A 25,933-nucleotide genomic window follows, 5' to 3' on the forward strand; every position below is an offset into this window, starting at 1 on the left:
CTTGAAACGTGAATTCTTATTATGACAAAGCAAATGCCAACAAAGACAGAAATAATGAAATTACATTCTGCATTATATATGACCACTATTTATTAAAAGTATATACCATATCAAAATACTCAAATTCATAGAAGCTAAATAGCATACAATTCAAACAAAATTGAGTGAAGGAAGAAATGAAAAGGATATTGTAAAACTTCTAGAATTTATTGAAGATGAAACCAGGATAATCAAACCTAAGGGACACAATTAAACCAACCAGTAGAGTGAAGTTTACAGAGTTATTTCCCTGAATAGATCATTTTCACAGTGTTTTCACAGTGGTATACACACCAAACCCTTTTTCACTTTATTGGTTTCTGCAGTTACTTCTGGATATGTAATCATTAAAGAAGATTTTGAATCAGAGGGTCAGGTGTAAGAGAACATTCAATGTTTGCATTCTCTGTGCCTGGGTTTTTCCACTTAATATGATTTTTTTTCTAAAAAAATACCCATCCAGTTGCCTGCTATAATATTTCATTACTCTTTATAGCTTGATAGTGTTGTATAATGTTTATGTGCCACATTATCATTGGTACATTGATCTGCTCAATGATGCAAGCCCCTTGAGGCAAATGAGTGGTCAGGCCCCTCCCCTGAGGACCTCTAACCACCAGGGTCCACACACAGAACACTCTAAGTGCTCTGAAGGTTGGATCCAATCTCTGCTCTAAAGAATAAAGTGCCAATGCTCAGAACTTGAAATACCACCAATCTCTGAGTTCACCCCAAGATCTGAACATGAATTCCCACCAGTCCCTACTATGGGACACTCTGACTCGCAGGAAACACTATGTAAGCCCTATATTCTGCAAAGTTCTCTGCTGCTTCTCATAAGAGCAGAGGCAGACACCCTTCTAGATTTTTCCCTTCAAATAAATCTCTTGTATGAGCATTGCATAGTACGATTTTCTGGTATTCCCTGCCTCCTGACTGCCAGCATTCCTTGATTTTCAGATTTATAACACTTTGCTGAAGCCTCTGAACTCAGAGCTATAATATTTTCAATGGATATTTAGGTTATTTCAATATCCTAGTTCTTGTGAAAAGGGAGTCTATGAAGACTTTGGAACCAGTATCTCTGAAGTAGGATGTTGATTCATTTGAACATATGCCAGTTGGGGTGCAGCTGGGTCATATAGTAGATTTATTTTTAGTGTTTCAAGCATTCCTTTATTTTCATAAATTGCTAATTATATTTGCAAATGTTTTGGTACATTTACACAGCACCAAATTTATTTTTTATTTACTTTCTTTTCTTAAGAAATGTTTTATTCATTTTACATACCAATTAGAGATCTCTCTCTTCCCTCCTCCTTCCCCCTCCATTCCCTCCTACAATAAGGTAAGGCCCCCCATGTAGAGTCAGCAGAGCCTGGTTGCATTCAGTAGAGGCAGGTCCAAGCCCTTCTCCCTGGCTAAAGGTTGTGCAAAGTGTCCCACCATAAGGAGTGGGCTCCAAAAAGCCAGTTCATTTACCAGCGATGGATCTTGATCCTACTGCCAGGGGTCCCCTTAAGCAAATCAAGCTATACAACTGTCTGAATTATGCAGAGGGCCTAGCTCAGTACCATGGAGGCTCCACAGGTGTTGGTCTAAATGTCATGAGTTCCCACTAGTTTGGTTTGGTTGTCTGTAGGGTTGCTCATCATGATCTTGATGCTCTTTGCTCATTGAATCTTTCTTCTCTCTCTCTCTCTCTCTCTCTCTCTCTCTCTCTCTCTCTCTCTCTCTCTCTCTCTCTCTCTCTGACTGAACTCCTGGAGCTCAGCCTGGTGTTTGGTTGTGGATCTCTGCATCTTCCTCCATCAATTACTGAAGAAAGGTTCTATGACGACAGTTAGGGTATTCACCAATCTGATTACTTGGGTAAGCCAGTTCAGTTCAGGTGCCCTCTCCACTATTGCTAGTAGTCTAAGCTGGGGTCAACCTGTAGATTCCTGGGAACTTCCCTAGCACCAGGTTTCTCCCTATCCACATGAAGTCTCCCTCTATCATGGTATCTCTTTCATTGCCCAGCACTAAATTTAAAAGTAAAGAAATTATATGATTTTTTGAATGCTTCATGATCTAATGATTGAATATTCAGCTTCTATCTCTTTAAAGTGCCTTGATATTTTCTTTCATTTGTACTGAATTTCTAAATACTATGGGAAATCATGGAAATCATTTAAGTTATATTAATCTTGCAATCAAAATGACAAATATGCATATATACATGGTATAACACTTTTTGATGCTTTTATTTTTATTTCTGAGATTTTAATACAATTAAAACATTTCTTCCTCTGTTCAGTTTTCTCTAAACTTTCCTTAAACCCTCCCTGCTTTCCTTCATATTTGTGACCTCTTTTTCACTAATTGTTATTGCATTTACATATGTAAATACATATATATTCACGAGTATAACATATTCACTCTGTCTACTAATACCTGTATGTATGCTTTTGTTCCTTATCATTTAACATTGGGAAACCAATTGATGTGCTCTTCCTTGGTGAGGAAGACCTCTCCTGCACCCATTTTCTTCAGTTCTCTATACTTCATTGTGTAGGATTTATGCTTCATGGGATTTTTCCTGTCCACGTTCACAGGTCCATTGAATTTGCTCTTGTTCAGTTCAAATATGGTTTTTTTATATGATTCTAGTTTTCCAGGTGGCCACTACAGTTGTTATTAAAATCTATTCTATAAATTACGTAGTACACTCATATTATGTGGTTGATTTCCTTTATGGTGATAGTGACATGAGTGAGATTATAGCTAAGATAGTAGGGCACCTGCCTGGTATATTCAAGGCATGAGTTTTTTCCCATCATTGCATAAACTGTGCTACACTAGATGTGGAAATGCACATAAAATGATGATCAATTTAAGAATATCATTAGTCACTTAGTGAACCTGAGGTTGTCCTGACTTACAGGAATCACTGTCTGTTGAAGTAAGAGAGATGCTTTTAGCCAGATATTTATTTTACCCTTGAACACTACTGTACCACTGGGCTTGCATCATTACAGCTCAGTACTGGGCCTTGGTTACTAGAATTGGCAATAAATATATGAAACCATAGAAATACATGAAACTATTAGACTTTCAGAATAAATTTTATACTAATTTTGATTAAAAACTGAATACCTCTCAGCCAGAAATTCTGCAGGTATCATCATTTTAATACATAAACGAAACACACAACATCCATAGTGTGGTTCATAGAAATTGTAAACCCAGATGTAGTGGAACTGGGGAAGTAGAATTGGGACAGTTCAGTTTGTTCCTGTGATGGAGCCAGAATGTGATCCCACCTTAGTCTCACAGGTTTACTGAACATTTGCATGATCTTTTATTTTTTAAGGCTTTATTTATTTTAATTCAGTTTATTTGTTTTTGACAAAATAATATATGTATTCAATATGAATATATAAGGGTGAAAATATGGTGTTTAGTCATGTACTAACAATGTGAGATGATTCCATTTATGAACCTATTACTTTATCCCTCAGCTCACATACTCAAATGATTGGAATTAGGGAAAACTCCACTCACACACATTTTCTAAATTTATGTACATTTCAATTCGTTTTCAGAGCAGTAGATCTGTTTATGTCATCTTCAAACATTCTTTATTTAATTATTTCCTCTGAGGTTAAACCCTTCTATGTAAATGGGACCCATTAAGACACAGAATGTTTAAAGAAAGATAAACAATTTGTTCTAAAGGGAAAGGAAACATCCTATCACCCAGAGAACTTCTTTAAGCTCACTCAGTAAGGAAACACTCATATTAGTTTCAGGAATTCTTGAACCTGAGCACATTCATTATTCTAAAAATATCTGACAGACACTTTCAGACAAGCTGAGAAGCATAGAACAGGCTGAGAAAAAGCCTAGTACCTTTCCAATGTCCTGTGTCTCCCAAACCCAGCAACTCTAATTATATAAAGACCAGGCCTGTTTTTCCTCCAAGGGCATCTATGTTCATAATAATATACTCCAACAAAAACATGCTCTACACACACACCAACATACATAATTTAAAATTATATTAAAATACAAATTAATGATAAGTAAAACATCAGGAACTGAGTAAATATGTAAAAATATCTCAAAATCCATTTTTAAAAATTATGTGTCTGTGTTTGTGTGAGTTTATATTTATGCATGCCATGCCCGTTTCGGGAAGAGGAGAGCATTGGATGCCACAGCACTGAAGTTACAATTGAAAATGAGTTACTGAAAGTTAATACTGAAAATGGAACTGAAGTCCTCTGCCAGAAATTTATGCAATCTGAAAAGTTAAGACCTCACTTCATGCCCTCAGTGTGTTTTTCTAACAAGCAGAAGGGAATTTGAGAAATTAGAGAGGAAAATAAAGTTTCCTTACATGAATGAGAACACAGCCTACAGAAACCACAGGGACACTTGAATAGCAGTGATATGGGGAAATATTGTACCTCTAATTGTTGTCATTGAAATTAGTGATCTTGCCAAGAAATAATAAGGTACACCAAGAATCTGTGAAATAGGAAAGGAATGGTTAGCCTAGTATGACACACCCCAGGAAATAGAACCAATGATGGATACCACAAGTAAAGACATCTCATATTGAACAAAGATGAGATGCCAGAACAAACACTTGAGAATAGATACTCTATTCACAAGATAGTGTGTGAAAGTGGTTATTCTAATGCAGAGGAAATAAGTTAAACTCATCTCTATTACTCTGCATAAGTAAAATCCAAATAGATAAAATTCCTTAATATAAAACCTTAAATTATGACTCTGCTGGAAGGAAACAGACTATCCTGTATTGTGTAGGTGTATGGAAGTATGGCTAACATGACTCTAATTTTTCAGAAATCAAGACCAACAACTAATAATTGTGCCCTTATGAAACTACTAAGCTGTCGTATACATAAGGAAATGATCAAACCCATGGAAAGTAATATGACAGAGTAGGGGAAGATCCTTGCCAGACGTACATCTGACAGAGCATTATTATCCCAAATATAAAAACTAAACTAAGTAAAAACTCAAAAAGAGAGCCAAACGTTGTGTCATAGACATTTAAACTTCATTTCATCCCTGCACTTCAAGGCAGAGTGAGGCAGATCTCTGAGTTCAAGGCTAGGCTGGTCTACAAAGTGAGTTCTTGGCCAGCTGGTACCACTGAAGAAGACCTTACCTCAAACCAGGAAACAAATGAACATCACACTCTTTCCCCAACTTTTATCCCATTCCTTCTATCCAATATCCATATATTTATTACTTCCCACTGATCCATAGAACCACTGTGTACTAGGGACCTAGTGTCACCAAATACAGTTTGGTCCCAGGTAAGGATTCAAATCCATCTCTATTCCATGGGGCTATCCATTGTTCCACAGAACTTTTTCCTCTCAGAGAACCAGTGTCTGCCACCAGACTGGGGCAAGAGTAACTCATGATAGGAATACCATACATCAAAGATGAGAACAGATATCTCATCTAATAAACAATTCAAAACCCTAGTTGTCCAGACCACTGGGAACATACACAAACATGAAAAACTAAGACAATATGCCTCCTCTTGAAGCGAGAAACTGTATTGTAATATGCCCCAAGAAAGGCAATTTAGATGAAACATAAGCCAAGGAGTTCCTAATATTAGGTAGAGATATGATCAAGGACATTAGAGATACAAATAAATGATTTATTAAAGACAGAACAAAAGAAACAGTTGAATGAAATAATAATTACAGAATTTAACTAAACAAAACCAGTAAAGAATAGTCAAACTGAAAATAAAGTCAACATGATAGCTCACAAATCAATGAAAGTATAATTATCACTGAGTGCCATAGGGTATGATCTGCTACCTCAGAACATGTTGGTGTCTGAGGACCATGGTATGCCCAGGCCATGCTGATCTGGGTGGTTGGTGCTGCTACCTAGATCCAAGGACATGTCCTAGCATGGACCTCTGTGTAGGGTCATGTCTAAGTCCATGTCCATGTTCAGGCTGGGGTCTGTAGTGGTGTCTGTGAATCTAGTTGCCACAAAGGGCTCTGTAGATGGTAGTGCCCAGGAGCCATTGCTGTGACCGAGTCAGCCACCAATTTGAGTGGCCTGTTCTGCCACTGGAGTTGTGATGGTGCCTGGGCCCAAGCTGCTGCCAAGGATCATGTCTGGGTTCATAGTACTATTACAGCTGGGATCTGCGGTGATGTCTATGGCCTGTGTTAGCAAGGGGGTCATTGGAAATAGTTTGTACCGAGTCAGTCCCACTTTTCACTGGCACTGGGATGGCTGGCCCTGCCCCTTGCTGAATACTGTAGCAGGTAAGCTGGCCTTATGAAAGGGAGAGCTTGCTGCTAGACTTGGGAAAGATGGCCCCACAACTCACTCTAGGCATATACCTCACCTGAGAAGCAGACTACAGCTGACTCAGTTGTCAGGTAGGCTGACACTGAAGGCATGAGAACAGGAGACTCCACCTTGCTCCCCGATCAGCCATGGTGAGGGAAAGATGTCCTCCCTCCTTCATCCATTACTACCTGTGACAGGTGAGTGTAATGGCACTGAGATCACAAGTGTACGATAGCTTGGCTAAACCCTCACCAGATGTGGAATTTGACAAAGCAGCTTCTGCTTCCCATCTGTGAAGCACAATAGAGCTGCCTCTGTTGTAGATGCAGGTGAGTCAGGCCTAAGATATGAGAGCAACAGAGCTGGCCCCTTCCCCACCCCCATCTTCCATGTGTTGGCATGGGGAAGGGAAAGATGTCCTTCCCCTTTGTCCCTTGCTACCAATGGCAAGTGAGAGAGCTGGCCCTGGGAATGCAAGAGTGAGAAAACTAGCCCTTCCCTACACCAGAAATAGCACACAGGGGAGTGGGACCTCCACTCCACTTGGGCAGCACACTAGAGATGACCATGTTATTGAGGTCACAGGTAACCCAGTCCTGAGTGCATAAGAGCATGAGTGTGGACCCAGCACCCCTTTTCATGCCCCCTACAGCAATCAGGAAACAGGGCCCTGCACCTTGCCCTGGCCAAAAAAAAAATAGAGCTGGCCCTGGCAAAATGAATGAGGGAGACTTCAGTGTCAGGGCCTTGAACAGGAGAACTGGCCCTGCTCCTTGCTACAGGTGCCTTTGGTGAGCTAGGCAAGACAGTGCTGGGTAGCTCTTCCAGGTAGAGATGATGAGGGAAAGCTAGAGAACTGATTAACCCAGCTACCATCCAGGCCCAGAATCAGGGCTATGAGTTAACCCAACCCGACATCCAAATCATTTATGAACTGTTGGAGCATGTGAAGAGGATGAACATAGAGACCCAAAATAGCAGGATCTCCACGACACAGGATAACAGTATATACATGAGGAGCCCCACTGAGCCTCATTATCCATGGTGTAGCAGAAACCATTGGCCTGGAGCTAGAACAATGACTCATGGCAATGAACACTTGCAAGTAAACATAAATGGACTAAAGGGTAAACTGTGCCTCAAAGGACCACACTACAACTTCCACCAGATTTTTCTTTTTTGGCTGATTTTGCTTTTGTTTTGTCTTGTTTCTTTGTTTTGTTTGTTTGGGTTTTTTGTTTTGTTTTGTTTTGTTTTTTAATTTTAAATTTGGTTATGATTTGTGAGGGAGTTTGCAAAAGCAGAGGGCAGATGTGAGGAGATGTGGAAAAATGTAGGCTCTGAATGTATGAAATGAAATCCACAAAGAATCAACAAAAGTTCAAAAGAATAGAAAATAAAAAATAGAGTATTAGATGAGGATATGATTAATTACTTCCTCACTGCCCACAAGGCTAAATAGAATGAGGAATTCTCTACCAGGGACGAGGCAGCTCCCTCTCAAAATCTTACTCTCAATTCAAAGCACGCTCATGAAGCTTAGGAGAGGGGATCTTTTCTTTATTCTGTTACAGAAAGTCCTAAAGAGGCTAAGGTGCATGAAGCCTTAGTGTCACACACCTTCAATCTAGCACTTGGGAGGCAGAGGCAGGTGGATGTCTGTGTGTTCAAGGCCAGCCTGGTCTACAAAACAAATTCCAGAACAGCCAGGATTGTCCCACAGAGAAAAAATGTCTCAATTGTAAACAAACAGAGAGGCAAAGGTTAAAGCTAAGTTGAAATTGTTCTCAGATATCCTACAGGTTGAAGGAAGGTAAGAAGGTTCCTGTTCTTTTCCTCAAGCATTCATAAAAGGCTAGAGAAAACAAACCAATGTGGTGTTGAACTAATAGGAGGAGGAAGCTCTCCTGTTGGACATGCTCTTAGCATAGTCAGCTTCAAACATTCACAGAAACCTGCATAACCTTGTGCACATTAATCACTAATTAAAGAAATGTCTTATATGCTTTACTACAGGCCAGACTTGGGAGGGATTTTCTCAGTCATGGATTCCCCGGTCATATGTATCTCTAACTTGTGTCAAGTTGATTTAAAAAAAAAACAGTCAGGACACAGCCACCATTGTTTCCTTTGCTTTTCCTGGCATATAATAAAATATTTTATGTTTTTATTGTGTTTCTACTGGAATATGCGCTGTACCTTTTGTAGTATTGTAGCAATTTATATAAGAGATTATCAAATTAGAGTTCAAAATTAATTACAGAGGGAGATCCACAGGCAGCTGGCCCACCTGGTCTTCTGGCAGGTATGGCCTAGGGTTGGACAGGGGGTGTTTGTCTGGTCTTCAGGCAGGCATGACCTGGAACCAGAAGCTGGGTCACTCAGAGACCTAGAATAGAACAAAAATGTGAAATTCTTCCTCACAACATTCTGCTATACTCATAGGTCAGTGCCTATCCCACTCAGCTGATGGATGCAGATGCAGATTTCCATGCCAAATCATTAGGCAGAGCTCATGGAACCCTGAAGAACAGGTAGAGAAAGGATCCCAGGAACGAGAGGGTCAAGGACACCAGGAGAACATGGCCCACAAAATCAACTAAGGAGGAGTCATAGTGGTTCACAGAAACGGAAGCAGCAATCGCAAAGCCTGCATGGATCTCTGCTAAGTCCTCTGCATATATGCTATGAGTTTTTGGCTTGGGCACTTTTGTGGAACTCCTAACAGTGTGCATGTTAGTGTGCCTGATTCTTTCAACTGTTTTGGGGCCCCCTTTCCTCCTACTCAGTTGCCTTGTCTAGCCTGAACTTTAGGGCTTGCGCCTAGTCTTATTGCATTTGTTATGAAATGTTTGGTTGATATACCTGAGTAGCCTTCTATTTTCTGAAGGGAAACAGAGGAGTAACAGATCTGGGAGAAAAGGGGGATGTGGTGAGGAAGTGGGAAGAACAGAGGTATAGGAGCATGAGAGTGGGAATGGAGGGAGGGAAAATTATGTTGGTATGAGTTGTATGAAAGAATAATAAATAAAAAGAAAAAATAAATTTGTTCCTGATATTACTTCTAAAAAAAATTTTGTCAATTTCAAAATGGATATGTTATCACATGATATTCCTTAAATTTCTTGTTCATTAATGGTGGCCTCAAAGGTAAGACAATCTTAATATTATTCAAAAAATCACTTTCATTAGAATATTTTTCCTCCTATGGATTTGAAATGGATAGCATTAAATAGTTTCCACTTAAACTTTAATTTCTAGTTAAAATCAATGATTCTGCCTGAAGGACCAAAAGGAGGCTCCATTTGCTGTTTGGTGGACCTAAGTCTGTCATCTCTACTTCTAGACACTTACTTTCTGCCCCAGCATTCCAGGAAATCCAGGGAAACCCTGTGAAAGAACAACAAATACTGTGACTGTTTTGAAATGCCACTTGGAACTGGCTGTGGATACATTTGGTCAGCCATTTTTATGATGACTATCCCTCAATCCACAGGTGGGGGAGCTCCCACTTCTATTGCAGCACATCACTTGTACAGATTTGCCATTAACTTTTCTCCTTTGTGATCCTAGTCACCCCTTTCACCTCTGGATCCCTAGGAGAAAACCAACAGAGAGGGTCAATGCACTAATATTGTACTTCTCTGTGTGTGTGGTGAGGGGTAGTTAGGGAGGAGCATGTCAAACTGATATATCCTAGGCCAACTCCCTCATTTTTGCAAAGCTCCAGGCTCAGATATTATGTAGCTTGCTTTCTGGTTAGACCCACTAAGTCTTTTTTTTTCTTTTGATTTTTGTTGTTGTTTTGTTTGTTTGTTTGTTTTGTTTTTCAAGACAGGGTTTCTCCATGTAGTTTTGGTGCCTGTCCTGACTTTTGCTGTGTAGTCCAGGCTGGCCTGGAACTCACAGAAATCTGACTGGCTCTGCCTCCCTTGTGCTGGGATTAAAGGTGTACACCACCACTGCCTGGCACCCCTAAGATCTCTTCAAGTTAGGTAGTAAAAGGAAACAAAGAAAGTCCTGACTCTCAGATCCCCTCATCACACAGGGCATGTGTCTGCAGGTGCTTGTTGGTGTTTGTTTTATTTTGGTAGAAGAGAAGGCTGTGTGATAGAAACCTGGCCTTAGCCTAAGTCCTCTCTTCCTGCACCCCTATGATGACTGAGGATGACTCCCTACCTGGCTCTCATTTGTTTCCCTACTCCCTGTGAGGAACAGGAACCTCACTGGGAGGTCCTTTATACCAGAATTGCCCTGCCTCAGGAGACCTGCTCTTCTCTCTCAGCCCAAAAATCAGTCTCTGGAAAGACAGAGGAGTAGCCAGGAATGATGGCTGCAGTTGATATCTCAAGAGAGAGCTGGGCCTGTCTTCTACTCACCTCCAACTCCAGTAATGTACCCAGACCAAAATCTGGGATGCTACCCACCACCAACTCTAGGATCTGGTCTGGCAGGAGAGACAAGGATTGACCTTTTCTACTCTGGATCCTGGGAAGCCCTAAAAGAAATCAGACTGCTTATAATCAGCCTCCAAGACAGCTGGGTGTGCAGTAAGAATGGAAGGACTCCTGAATGTGCTGCTTAGGTCTCTGGACTCTACTGTGAGTTTTAAGGGGCATGCAGTAGTAAACAGGAAGATGTCCTGGGGGTTTGTGTTTATACAAGGCTTAAAAACAATGTAGCTTTTCTCAGCCCTCAAAAGCCTAATCCAGAGGCAAAACCCTGATAGCCAAAGAGAACAACAGGAACATGATCCCTGTGTCCCTGTAGCCCAGGGCATGATGTCTCCCAAAGGCCTGACTCCCCAGCACAGGGTGACAGTCCTCCAGTCCTGCCCTCCCCATCTTTGTGGACAACTGCTGCTCCCCAGTCTTAGTGAGAGGGCCTGGGAATGTCCCTCTGGACCACACACTGAACTCAGTGCCCATTGGTCCTCTTGACCTCGCCAAGCCCATCACACCCAGGTCACCTTTTCCACCCAAAGGCAAGTAGAAGATGGAAAAGGACCACAGTGTCAGTTCTTCCAGAAACAGAAACAGGGCTTGTGGGAAAATCTGGGATGGAACCAGGGTGTTGGGTCTGGGTTGTAAACTTGAATTCCTATATGGCCTTTTGCCTCCTTCCGGGGCGCCACTCTCCATTTTTCATTGTGGCCCTTGAAATTAAATAGAGAACAAAAATTGTTAGTTATTTTGTGGTGCTCTTACCGTTTTAGGCATAGCTAGGAATATATGAGCAGGAGAGAAGGAATCCAGAAAAGACGGTTTAGCATTGAGAAAGAAGAAAGCAACTCTTTCCATTTGTCTGCTTCCTGACAGAAATTAGATAACTCCCTTAAAATATCAGGATCTAGCTGGGCGGTGGTGGCGCACGCCTTTAATCCCAGCACTCGGGAGGCAGAGGCAGGCGGATCTCTGTGAGTTCGAGGTCAGCCTGGACTACCAAGTGAGTTCCAGGAAAAGGCACAAAGCTACACAGAGAAACCCTGTCTCGAAAAAACAAAAACAAACAAACAAACAAAATATCAGGATCTAAGGAGCTGCTCGGCGGCCACTTTTTCTTGTTTTTTAAAGTATATTTGGGCCATTTCTTAGTACAGAGACGGATCAGCTTAGGAATCTTTGTGTAAGGCATTAACCTGAGAGGTTTTAAAGCTTCAAGAAGACAGCCTAATGGAGAGGAAGGACTTATAGGGTTGAAAGCCTTGTTTGCCATGTCTGCAGCAGAGAGCCAGGAAAATAAAAAAAAATAAAATAAAAAAAACAAACGTGATCCAGAGCCAAGGCCCCAGGTGTCCCCAAAGCCAAGGACGGATACCAGGCACAGGCCGCTAATTGGCTGGTCAGCCAGAGAAGTGGGGTACCACCACGTGAGGCAAGGATTCCCCAGGAATCTGGACAGCATCTACCGCTTCATCAAGCCGGAAGAACATGTCTCCTTCATGCGGTCCCCAGGACGCACCCAGTGGCGGTGGTCCCACTGTGAGGAATATCTCAGGCTGCAGACATGGGAGATGGCTAGAAATTTAGGCCTGTGATAGGGGGCCCACTGTAGCCAATAAAGACCATGGCCAGGGGTTCACCCGGTTTCAAGAATACTTAGTGAGCTGCTGGATGCTCAACAGTCATTCTTACAGATTCAGGAAACCATTTACACTGGCCAAAAAGAGGGGGGCTCTCCAATCAGAGAAGCAGTGTTGGATGTAGTTTAGTGCGGCCAGGCAAAATAGAGAGTGGTCTGTCATGAACAGAGCAGAGTCCCTGGTTTGTGTGAAGCAGTCCCGGGTTTCAGCACCAGATGTTAGTTATTTTGCAGTGCTCCTACCCTGCGAGGAAATGTCACTAAACACGACAGAATCCACTAACAAGACTTTTATTAAGATAAAAGGGACAGACAAGTGCTCAGGCTTGTGGAAGAGACACCTGTATGGAGAAAAGAAGAAGAGGAGGAGGAGGAGGAGGAGGAGGAGGAGGAGGAGCTGGGAATATGGCGTAGGCTCATAAAGGCTGGGTGGCTCATGTGCGTACTCAGGTCAATGTAACTACTCCATGCATGGGCATTGTGTGCTCTTATGCAACCATGAAAAGTCACAGGATCCTGGTCACGGGAGACGCCTTGACCCGGAAATGGCTATTTTGACCTGGAACTGGCTAGGCAGAAGTGTCTAGGTCTGCCAGGTTTGTGTAAACATGCCCAACCATGGGGGATTGTTGTGGTGAATCCATCAAAAATGTCCAAGATAATACAGATCGCCAAACTAAATACTCACTGAGAAGCTATACATGGTGATGTTTGATCTTTTCCTGGAAAGGGTTGTGAGTGGGTGGGGAGACAGTGTGAGGGCCTCAGAAAATAGGCTTGCCACACATACAAATTCTTTGCCTGATTTACTTTTTGCATAGGGTGGGCCTTTCAGACATCTCATTATACTCTCACCCCCAGTTTGAAGCCAAGCAGAGGCAAAAAGCAGCCTCTGGATAGATAAATGCCAGGGGGTGGTTAAAAGTAGGGTGGGTTCTGTTGTGACTCAGAGTAAGCGTGAATCGTTTTTATAGTATTTTTATTTTATAATTAACTTAATTTCACATATCAGCCACGGATTCCCCCATCTTCCCTCCTCCCACCTCTCAGTCCTCCCCTCCCAATTGACTCCACACTCCCACCTCCTCCAAGGCAAGGTCTCCCCTGGTGAGTCAGCCCAGCCTGGCAGACTCAGCCAAGGCAGGTCCAGTCCCCTCCTCCCCTTACACCAAGGCTGAGCAAAGTGCCTCAGCATAGGCCCCAGGCTCCAAAAAGTCAACCCATGCACCAAGGACAGGTCCTGGCTCTACTGCCTGGGGCCCTCCCAAACAGATCAAGCTAATCAACTGTCTCACTTATCCAGAGGGCCTGGTCCAGTTCCATGGGGGTTCCTCCACCATTGGTTCTCCGTTCATGCATTTCCACTAGTTTGGCTATTTGTTTCTGTGCTTCCTCCAACCATGGTCTCAACATCTCTCTAAGCTGGAATCTTAAGCATTCTCTATACTACAAAACTGCATGCCACCTCTAATTATTAGAGATACAAAGTCAACTATATGCTCATTGGTGGGTTAATTTGTGGGTTTTTTTTTTTGTTTGTTTGTTTTTTTTGTTATTATTTTGTTTTTTAGGGCAGGATCTCATGTGTCCCTGGCTGGTCTCATTTAAGTGAAGATGGCCTTGGACAGATGCTCCTGCATCCACCCACTGAATGCTAGGATTATAGGAAATGTATCACCACTTCTGGCTGCATATTCTGAATTTTGAATACCTTTACAAATTACCTTAAATGTAAAACTAAGCAAGTGAAATTAATTTTGCTAGCATTTTGCTTTCATTTAATTTGTCTCTTCAACATGTAATCACTGTAAAATAATGGGAAAAAAGGAAACTTTGAAGTGTACATGTTGCATGCTGAGGATCGAGGTTAGGGGTAGTGCACTTGTCTAGCATGTACAGGTGCTGGGGCTCATAAGAGAGAGTGGAGGAACCAAGGTACAGGAACCTGCTACATAACTGCTGGAAGTATAGCTATACAATGATGCAGCCACTAGCACCAGAGTATGCACAGCATTTATAATAGAGAAAAGGTAGAAACCCCAGATAACTACTGCTTGATGAATGGGTAAACAAAGGGTGCTGTGTTAATACAATGGTCAAGTATCTAGCCCTGAAAAGGGGTAGAGTACTGCTACATCCTATAACATGAATAAACATCACAGACATTAAACTCAGTGAAAGAAGCAAAATGACAGAAGAATGGGATAGTTCCCTATTAGCTGGTTTGATTTCTATTAAACACCCAGAGTGAGAAACCTGAAGCAGAAAGTTAGATTGGTAGCTGATAGGGGGTAGAGTCTGGAGGAGTGAAGAGTAACTACTAGTGAATAAATGGTTTCTTCTCCAATGACAAAAATATTTTAAAATCAAACAGGGTGATGAATGCATACTTTTAAGAACATACTAAGAAAACCCTACTGGATTGTATACTTTAATAGAGTGAACTTACTAGATAAGTGCATTACATTATTATTTAAAGATTATATTTATTTCATGTGTACTATGTTTGCCTGCATGCATATTGTACATTGTATGTATGTCTGCTGCCTGTGAAGATACAAGAGGATGGTGGATTCCCTAGAACTGCATTTACAGATGGTTGTGAGCTCCATGTGGGTGCTGTTGTGGGTCACAGGGTTTGTAGCTGAGAGATATTGAGGATTACCTTTCTCTCCAGTACAGACTGCCTTCCAGTACCAGGAACTCTGGTTAGTAGGTGAAGAATCTAGTTAGACGTCAGCTGAATTTCTCCATGTTCAATGACAGAAGTGTTACCTTCAGAAACAAGACCTTAACATCAGGTTGTGCAGAGACACCAACAGACTTGGAAATACCCTGTGCTATTTGGAGGGTTCTGTGGGTCGCTTTGGTTAAGGACTCAACAGGCTGTACATTGTTCCTGGCACAGGAGGTTTAAGATAGCGGCATAAGATGTCTAATTGGAGCCTTGTCAAACCTATTATGTTTTGAGCCCGTTTAGATTCCTTTCACTTATGTATAGGAAGCTTCTGGGGTAGTCAGTTCCCATATAGTTTTTCAAAGGGTCTGCAGTGTTGATTGTCCCTGCTCATATTCCCTCCTTTATCCTTCTCTCCCATCTTCCTCTAATTAAACCTTCCTAATCTAGTGTTCACTTATATTTTCATAACACTATAGACTATTCCCTTCCTTGAGAGATACTCTCCTCCCTTCTTCTCCCTTACCAAGTACCAAACCTCTGTGGTTATTCAGATTGTAGTTCTCATATCAGAACTTTTAAAAGAAAAAAAAATCAAAACCAGTATTTGTCTTTTTGGATCTGGTTTGGCCCAATCCTGATGGATTTTTTTCTATCTCCATCAGGCCAGTCTTAGGGAAGTATTTTCTCATGGCTGCAGGACTATAAGGACCTGACCCACCAACCAACTCCCCCAGTGTTTTGCCTTGGAAGCTCTGCAGGTAGCTCTACTCCAAAATTCCAATTGACAGTGCTTTGCACATGCTCTGAGCATGGTAGGCTTTCGTCACTGGAGTCTGACATGGGCATGCGCAGAGCACGTGCACGGGGTTCACAACTGCTGAGCACCATTGTGTGCTCACAGCGCATCACAATGCCAGGGTAGCTGTGTTGCTAAGGGTAAAGCCGAGTTTGGCTCACACTGAACCAAGGATCTGCGCTTGCAGGACGGTCCCGTGTGTCAGTGGCGAAAATTTACCAGTGTTTTAAATTTGTATTCTACCAGTGTTCTATTTTTTACTGTAGGGTTTGTGAGGGTGCGGGTGGGTAAAAGGGCGGGGCGGGGGGGGGGGGAGGCAGGGAGGGCCTGCACAGCCTTAGGGCTGAACATGCAGGAAGACATTGACCCAGATGCCCTTAGTATTCAAGCCCCAAAGCGGGCTCGCTGGTACACCTGCCTGTGGCCCTCATGCCTGGGTCATGGGTGCTGTTGTCGCAAACGACGAAGCAAATTTCCCCTCGTGAATGGCCAGGACACAAGGAGCAGGTAATGGGACCTGGAGAGGGGAGAGGGACAGGAGGGACAGGAACTGTTGGTGACAGTCAAGGCAACTAAGGAGAAACACACCTTCCAGGACTGTAACCTGAGGGAGGGGAGAGGTCATGCTTAGGCTCTTCTTTCACTGAGCCCAGTGGGGTTTGTGCCTGCTTTAGCCTTCCAGGCATCTGGGACCTGCCCAACTTGGAAGGGCAGCTCCTAGGCCTTTTTTAAGAGAAGCAAAACAAAGAACTTCAGTTAGTTTACAAATCCTTTTACATTGTCTCTTTTAGAGCACTTTATTGGGTGCTTTAAAGTGATTTAGCTAATGAAACTACATATTTTATTTTTATGTGTATACTTAATTTTTTTTTAGATTTATGTATATGAGTGTTTTGCCTGCATGTATTTCCAATGCACCACGTGCAAAAGAACGTGTTGGATTCCCTGGAACGGGAGTTACGGACAGTTGTCAGTGCTAGAAATCAAACCCAGGTCCTCTACAAGCAAAACTAGAGTTTGTAAACACAAAGCCGTCTCTCCAGCCCATAACGGATATTTTTTAATACTATGTTATATACAACACAAAAAACTGTAACATGAGATAAATTTTTACATAAAATGTCAACTTTAAGCCCCCCCCCAAAGAATCACTAAGAAATCGTACATTAGTGGGATCCCTGTTTGCTGAGGGATCATATAAGGAAATTTTCAGTTGGAACTATGACTCTGACCCCCACTCCTTTGAGTACATGTTGTATGTGTGTTGGTACATATGTGAAGGCTATAGGTTGACATTATCTTCCTCAGTTGCTTTTCATCTCATTAACAGAGTGGTATGTGTGTGTGCACATATATCCCATACACCTGCAGTTAAGTATGTGAAGGTCAGAAGAAAGCTATATTTGAGAGTTGTATTCTGCCATATTGTGGGTTCTGGGGGTTGCACTCAGGCCATCAGGTCTGCTGGCAGGTCCCACCACCTGATGAACCACCTTGTGGTCCCTACTCCTCATTTTTTGAGGCAGGTTCTCTCACTCAAATCCCTACTAGGTGTGATTTATTGTCTTGCAGTATACTGATTCAGCTTAACTTGCAGGCAAACAAGCTTTGGGGATCCTCCTGTATCCACATCCCCAGCACTAGATTTTCAAGCTGTTGGGAGTTCTGAACTCAAGCCCTCAGGCTTGCCTGGCAAGTACTTTACCAACTGAGCTCTTCCAATCATCCCCAGCCCTTGTTTTCTATTTCTTATTTCACACTATGTTCTAAAGGGGAACCAGGGACACTCAACAGTATATTTTTCCATAGCCCGTATGCTTCTTGGTAATCTCTGTAGTTCTGAGTGGTTACTTAGTCTTCAAAATGTGAGCTTTATACAAATAATAGAACAATAAATTATATTTTCAAAATATGCTTTGCTTAACAAACACATTCTTTTAAAACACTGAACTTTCCAACTGTATTTATCCATTCTGTCAATCCATTTATTCCCCACATGGAACTTAGACATCTCCTATACAGCATACACATTCTACTATCTCTCAAGACCCTCTCATTCTTAAAATGTTTATGTTTATCTGCCCAGTCAGCTTTCCTTACATTCTATACATTTAAATAGTGAATACAAAGACCCATGCTCATTTGAATCCTGCTTTTCTTTTGGCTTAAAGCTTTATGAAAATCAAAGCAAGGGAGCTATGATACAGTGGGTTATCTCCTTATAGAGATATTTGCTCAATTTTGATGTGTTGGACACATTGGGGGTTCAAGGCAAAGCACTATGGCTTGCTTTGCTACCATTTGGTGTCTGGATTATCAGGGACACTATGTCTATTGTCTGAGGACTAGGCTGTGTGCCTGTTGGCAGCAAATATAGAAATATTACTTTTGGGCATTGAGAAGTGAAAAAAATCAAAGTATCAATGACTGAGGATTTAGATTTTTGTTACTGCTATTTTCATCTTGTTTGCCTTTCATAGTTTTAAGAGCTAAAATTTACATAGATACATGTGACCTGTAGAATTGCCATGGGCCTGTGGATTGTATCATATATCATTTTATGTAAGGCACAGTGGACTGCATGATAACCTTTTATTTTGTATAGTGGCAAAGTTAAAAATATTGCCTATTATAGTCATAAAATATCATGGCAGAGATTTTAGCAATGCTAAAATGTGAAATAAAGAGTAAGGTAGGCAGTGACACTGACCTGCAATCCTGCCTACTGGGAGGATTACCAAGTTCAAGCCCATCTTGGGGAATATAGTTTTAAAATATTGTAAACATATTTGAATAAAAAATTGTGTCTTCAGAGTAGGTAGAATTCTGTGTGAAATTGGTAAACATTCCAGTATTTTTATTGTTTCTTATATGTTTTCCTTTAAAATGCTATGTTCAGCATAGTTTTTGAAAATCATGTTGACTCTTTGATCACTCATTCTGCTTTAAATGGCTTTTGGGAAATCATGACAATGAAATTCTATTACCAGATCCTATTCTTTTTTTTTTTGATTTTTTGAGACAGGGTTTCTCTGTGTAGCTTTGCGCCTTTCCTGGAGCTCACTTGGTAGCCCAGGCTGGCCTCGAACTCACAGAGATCCGCCTGGCTCTGCCTCCCGAGTGCTGGGATTAAAGGCGTGCGCCACCAAGGCCCGGCCCTATTCTTTTATATTTTTTTTCCTGTCCTGTCTGAAATGTCTTCATGCTGTGTTGGTCAGATGTGAGTCTGTTCACCCACACTCCTGAAACAGCTATCATTGTTAGAGACAGTTATCCACAATGAGTATAAAGAACTGAGACTCAAGTTTTTGGGCTTTGCTGGGTTCCTATCAGCAGTAGCCTTTGAACATGGTTCTGTAGAGAAGTTTCCCACAACTGAATGAAGCCCAACATAGAAGCAAGAAAAACACAGCTATTGCATCAGCATTCACCAACTACAAACCCCAGGCACCTAGAGCTTAGCCATAGCCAGTAAAGAAAGGAGATGGAGAGACGGTGCTCCCCTCCCATGAGTTTTAGAACAGGCTGTGACTTAACATTACAAGGCAATATTTGGTGATGGTTTGGTGTCTACTAGAAAACAGGTAACTACAACAACAACAAATACAATGCCATCTATAGACTGTCAAAAATATGTTGGCTGGAGAGAGTAAAGACAAGGGTTGCTTTCCTGTTCCACCATGTCCATCTCTTGGGAGAACAGAGAAGAGACTGTGTGCTAGAGGTTCAGGAGAGGAGGGATGAACCAGGAGTAATAATTGAACTGGTCATATACATGTGCAACTGTAAAATATACTTACAGCAGCCATTAAAGCAAAGGATGTGGAAGAAGCCCTCTTCCTTGTCCCTGTGTGCATGCCTGTGTGGTGGTGGTGGTGGTGGTGGTGGTGGTGAAAAAACAACTTCAAAGCACCCCAAATGCAGTGACTTCTGCGATTGTTGGCAGCTTGATGCTTAGAGATAGGGTATATTTCGTGTTCTACCAAACCAACTTCTTGGGAGAGAGCATGAGACTCAAGGAACTGCCTAAAAAGTTTCTTGACAAGAAAGGGGTCATGGTGCCTTAGGGGTAGAGGAAGAAGAATGAAATAGGAGCACTAGGTGCTTTGAGCACACAAACACAAAGCCATCAGTTACTGCAACCATCAGAACAAAGTGTGTGCAAAAACCACCATCCTCCCTCTAGTGTGTCTGAATATGTGGATGTTGCATGTGATGCATGTGTCTGTGCAGTCATGAAGGGAAGAGGAGGATATCAGTGTTTTGTGTCATTCTCTAGCTTATCTACTTGACATAAGGTCTGTGACTTAACCTGGAGCAGCTAGCAGCCACCAAGCCCAAATGATACCCTGTAAATCCCACCCACAGTACTGGGGTTACAAGTGCATACGTCCATGCCAAGACTTTTATGTGGTTGCTGAAGATTCAAACTCCGGCTGTTGTGTGTGGGCAGCAAACACTCTTATTGACTGAGCTATCTCCCAAGCCATCGACTGTTTTAACTTTTATTTTTAAATAGAAGTAAGTCTTAACTGAATGTTTTATAGATTAAGTTGAAACTCCCAAAAGCAACCAGAAAAAAAACTCCATAAAACACAGGTCAAGGTTGCATTACATAAATGCAAAAATGTCACTTAATATACAGGTAACCAATCTTTCAACAGAGTTGATCAAAGGACCAAACCAACTCATTATAGCATGTTTTTATTCTGAAGGGTCTCTGAAAAACCTGATGGCCCTGCATCCACACCAGGGAAAGAAGACACTACGTATGTTATTACGGTAAAGTGATCCTTTGTGAAATTCATTTTCATATGAATTTTGTTAAAATGCAGCAATAGTTTACCTATCACAGTTTTGCATGGAAATTTGGCCAGAGAAAAACATTCTGTTGGTGTGAATTGTCATTTCTATAAATTGTAAGTGAGTAATAAGTCCTTGCAGATAGTGGTGGCCCAATAAAGGAATGGACTGGAAACACAGTGAGTGGAAGATTGAGAACAGTCCTCACATAATACATGCTTAATGTTTGACCAAGGATGGTTTGCAGATACAAATACACCTTAGAGTGATTTTAAAACATGACTGTGTTAATACACCTGAATACATTTTAATAGGTCCAGTGATTTCAGTTTCTAGGAATTGCCCAGGTGCCTTTACCTTTGGCATAAGTGCAGGCAGCTTTTATCTTCCTATGGACACTCCTACTTCAGGATCACATGTGAGAGCATCTCCTCTTTTCTGTCTTTGCTTCTTATTTACACTAGCAGGAACTTGTGGAAATTTAGCCACTTATAATCTGTTCATCCAAATTGTTCATTATGAAGAGATTATAGCATGTTTTTTTCTTTGATTCCCTAGGAGTATGTGGAAAAGTCTTCCTTTAGTTACATAATAGGTTTGTATTCCCCAATTAGCCAGCAGTTCTAGAAGCGAAGATTCAATTACCATATAGTAACATTTTAATGTCTGGAATTTTTGTTTTGTGTTTTAAAATAATAGACCCTTACATTCTCTGTGCCACATTTGAACATTTAAAATAGTGGTGGGTTTTAATTAGATATTGATCTATTCATATTAAAGCGACTTTATCACTGTGAGCTGCTGGAGGTAAGGAAACTGGTTTAATTGTATCCTGGAGCCTTAGAGTGAATCATAAGTTGCATATTAATGACTTCTGCATGTGAATCAATGGACAAAAGCTGTTTCATGGGTACTATGATATGGAGAACACACATTAGTGATTAAATCAGTGTTTATTTACAAATGAAAAATAATACACACCTTGGAATCCCCACCAGGATAGAGAAACACTGATGAAAGGAGGTCAATTAAAATTAATAATCATCTCATATAAGATCAGAAATTTTGAAACACTGGGAATTCAGTGTAGTCTCAGCCACAGGGCAAGGTCAAGTTTCTCAGTTCATGATGTTCTCTTATACTTGGCTAGCATAAATACAGGTTAGTACTTGATGACAAAGTAGTAATTTGTAAATAGATGAGCATATTTTGAGATATTTCAGGTTTAAGTAAGAGTTTCTACATTTTATGATTCAATACACTGAACCTTTCAGGAATAAAGGAGTTTTAATTTGTGTGGACACACACACACAAAAAAGAATTAAATTCAGAAAAAAACAAAGAAAGTGAAACCTCTAAATTTCTATTACAGAAAAGCAAAAAACAACTATTTTACTTTACTAACATCTCTAATTTGAAAAAGATGAAGACTGAAATAAACCTGTCATCACTGGAAAAGGTAATAACTGACAATTACAAAGAAAAATATTTATTAACTGATAATTGCACCTAATATGAAAAGTAACATATTTGCTTGTGAGAGGAATGATGCCGCTGCATCGCCATGTCTGCAGTATTGCAAATAGTGTCAGAGAGAGAAACCAAGATTTTAAAATGTCCTTCACCACCGGGCAGTGGTGGCCCAAGCCTTAAATCCCAGCACTCGGAATGAAGAGCCAGGCAGATCTCTGTGAGTTCGAGGACAGCCTGGACTAGCAAGCGATTTCCAGGAAAAGTCACAAAGCTACACAAAGAAACCCTGTCTCGAAAAAAAAAAACATAAAAACAAACAAACAAACAAACAAACAAATAAATAAAATGTTCTTCACCACCTTGATACCCTCATTTCTGGAAACACACAAGCATTTCACCCTCTAGTTCTCAACCTTCCTAAGGGTGTGTCCATCTGATGACCTATCTCATGTTGTGGTGAACCTGCACAGGACATTTTTTCCCTTGCTATTTGATAACTGTCATTTTTCACGTCTTATGAATTATCATGTCTATATCTATGTTTTCAGAAGGTGTTAGGTGAACCCCGTGAAAGACAGTCTTAGGTTTTCCAAATGGGTCACTAACCACCTGTTGAGAACCACTATTTTCATGGGTATGTGATAGTAAATTAGACTATGGAGACAAAAATCAGAAAGGGAGCTCTTTGAATCAGAAAAGAAACCAGACACAAATAAAGAGAGTAAACGTTAGAGAATCATGCAGTAGATAATGTCAACAGGAACCTACCAAACACTCTTGTATGACTTCAGTGGATTTATTTTAGGGGTGGAAATGTTTTGAATGCATTCTTTCTGTGCACTCTGTTTGTGGTCTGCCCACTGACATCCAGGGGCGCTTTGGATCCCCTGGCACTGCAGTTCCAGAAGGTTCTCAGCCAAGATGTTGGTTCTGTGAATCAAAGCCAGAGCCTCTGCCCCAGCAAAAAGTGGTAAACCCTGCTGAGTCATCTTTCCAGACCCCAGAATCAATATGTTTCTTATGCACCTGTTCATAAGCAAAGACCAATATGTCCTTAGTATAAACGATGAGACAGCTTTCAGGGTGGTTGCCAAAATTTTATACCCTAGGCCTCATCAGCCTGCTGGTATGAAACATTGAAATGCAGAGAACTAATAGGCAGGAAGAACATGAATAGGAGGTGGTCTTGTTGGTACACTCCTCTAATCTGTGCACTCATAATGCAGAGGACACTGGTCTCTTTGAGTTCAAGGATAACCTGTTCTCAATTTATTTGGTGAATGGGAAAAGGCAAGAAACTGTTTGCCACAGCAGAAGTGTGCAGGTGCAAGGATAATTTTTAGGAGTTGTTTCTATCCTCTCACCATTTCAATCTCAGGGTTCAATTGGAAGTGTCAGTCATGCTGGCAAGTGCCTTTATGACATTAGCCATTTGGTGGCCTTAATATATATGCTTTGAATGTAAATATATCAGCATTAATACACACTCCACAAAATACAAAAGAAATTGATACAATACACTAGCACACCAATGCCAGCAGATCACTCTGCATGCAGGCATAATGACCCGGGATCCATCCCAGAAAACACAATTACCAGCAAATTGCTTGACTACGAACGATGTGTTGAAAATACACGGTAAAAGATCATTAGACATTTTTCGCATTTTACTTCCAGCAATGAAACTCAGATCCACCTATCACATGCCAGAACAAAAGCGACCTCAAAGAAACTGAGCAAAAGAGAGTGAAACACTTTTCTTCTGTTCTGTTTTGAATTTTGGTATTCATAATTTAAAGGAACCCAGCACAGCCTCTTTTGTGTCAGAAGACGGCTTCATTTGAAAAAAAAGCAAATAACGGTTTTGGTTCTCACACACACTTCACATACAGACCAAACAAAAGAATTGATTTCCTTAACTGAGAAGGTTCATCCTCTACCTTTCCTTTGCAGAAGAGCGAGGAAGATATTGGCTCTGCAATAAGGTCCTCCAGCTTTGAGACCATCTCTGGGGACCCGGAGCTGTCTCTGCTAGATGAGGTAATAACTGATAGCTGCAAAGAAAAAGAAATATATTTACCTTTAATTCCCACTAATTTGACATGTAATATATTTGTTTGTGTAAGGAACGATGTCTCTGTGTTCCTATGTCTGCAGTATTTCAAAGAGTGTCAGAGAAGAGGAAGCCAGCCTGGCCCATTTCTTCACCTCCTTCATATCCTCCCTTCTGGGAGCCCACAATTTAATCACCCTGTAAGGCACTAGTTCTCAACCTTCCTAAGGGTGTGGCCATCTGATGACCTATCTCATGTTGTGGTGAACCTGCACAGGACATTTTTTCCCTTGCTATTTGATAACTGTCATTTTTCACGTCTTATGAATTATCATGTCTATATCTATGTTTTCAGAAGGTGTTAGGTGAACCCCGTGAAAGACAGTCTTAGGTTTTCCAAATGGGTCACTAACCACCTGTTGAGAACCACTATTTTCATGGGTATGTGATAGTAAATTAGACTATGGAGACAAAAATCAGAAAGGGAGCTCTTTGAATCAGAAAAGAAACCAGACACAAATAAAGAGAGTAAACGTTAGAGAATCATGCAGTAGATAATGTCAACAGGAACCTACCAAACACTCTTGTATGACTTCAGTGGATTTATTTTAGGGGTGGAAATGTTTTGAATGCATTCTTTCTGTGCACTCTGTTTGTGGTCTGCCCACTGACATCCAGGGGCGCTTTGGATCCCCTGGCACTGCAGTTCCAGAAGGTTCTCAGCCAAGATGTTGGTTCTGTGAATCAAAGCCAGAGCCTCTGCCCCAGCAAAAAGTGGTAAACCCTGCTGAGTCATCTTTCCAGACCCCAGAATCAATATGTTTCTTATGCACCTGTTCATAAGCAAAGACCAATATGTCCTTTGTATAAACGATGAGTCAGCTTTCAGGGTGGTTGCCAAAATTTTATACCCTAGGCCTCATCAGCCTGCTGGTATGAAACATTGAAATGCAGAGAACTTATAGGCAGGAAGAACATGAATAGGAGGTGGTCTTGTTGGTACACTCCTCTAATCTGTGCACTCATAACGCAGAGGACACTGGTCTCTTTGAGTTCAAGGATAACCTGTTCTCAATTTATTTGGTGAATGGGAAAAGGCAAGAAACTGTTTGCCACAGCAGAAGTGTGCAGGTGCAAGGATAATTTTTAGGAGTTGTTTCTATCCTCTCACCCTTTCAATCTCAGGGTTCAATTGGAAGTGTCAGTCATGCTGGCAAGTGCCTTTATGACATTAGCCATTAGGTGGCCTTAATATATATGCTTTGAATGTAAATATATCAGCATTAATACACACTCCACAAAATACAAAAGAAATTGATACAATACACTAGCACACCAATGCCAGCAGATCACTCTGCATGCAGGCATAATGACCCGGGATCCATCCCAGAAAACACAATTACCAGCAAATTGCTTGACTACGAACGATGTGTTGAAAATACACGGGAAAAGATCATTAGACATTTTTCCAATTTTACTTCCAGCAATGAAACTCAGATCCACCTATCACATGCCAGAACAAAAGCGACCTCAAAGAAACTGAGCAAAAGAGAGTGAAACACTTTTCTTCTGTTCTGTTTTGAATTTTGGTATTCATAAATTAAAGGAACCCAGCACAGCCTCTTTTGTGTCAGAAGACGGCTTCATTTGAAAAAAAAGC

At 41.2% G+C, this 25,933-nt stretch overlaps 1 protein-coding gene and 2 long non-coding RNA genes across 6 annotated transcripts in view; 2 read left to right on the top strand and 1 right to left on the bottom strand.

The window, feature by feature from the left end:
• Positions 1–22,951, top strand: part of LOC143270139 (uncharacterized) — a 41,812-nt gene extending 18,861 nt beyond the window's left edge. Inside the window, exons 3-4 of the long non-coding RNA XR_013047107.1 lie at positions 20,660–20,726; positions 22,120–22,951. This is a non-coding gene — a long non-coding RNA (uncharacterized LOC143270139). The remainder of the gene's footprint in view (positions 1–20,659; positions 20,727–22,119) is intronic.
• LOC143270293 (uncharacterized) overlaps positions 1–25,933 on the top strand; it is a 539,180-nt gene that overhangs the window by 232,142 nt on the left and 281,105 nt on the right. The gene's annotated exons all lie outside the window — the stretch shown is intronic.
• LOC143270138 (uncharacterized) lies at positions 8,509–16,018 on the bottom strand. 4 transcript variants are annotated; one of them, XR_013047104.1, is made up of 5 exons: positions 15,891–16,018; positions 15,134–15,243; positions 10,767–10,885; positions 9,742–9,983; positions 8,509–8,776 (listed from the first exon to the last, which is right to left on the bottom strand). It is a non-coding gene; the product is annotated as an uncharacterized LOC143270138 (long non-coding RNA). The 4 variants fall into 4 exon arrangements; XR_013047106.1 differs by lacking the exon at positions 10,767–10,885; XR_013047103.1 differs by having other exon boundaries at positions 9,742–10,885.

This window comes from Peromyscus maniculatus, chromosome 22, assembly GCF_049852395.1.
Source record: "Peromyscus maniculatus bairdii isolate BWxNUB_F1_BW_parent chromosome 22, HU_Pman_BW_mat_3.1, whole genome shotgun sequence".
In the NCBI taxonomy this organism is placed as follows: Eukaryota; Metazoa; Chordata; class Mammalia; order Rodentia; family Cricetidae; genus Peromyscus; species Peromyscus maniculatus.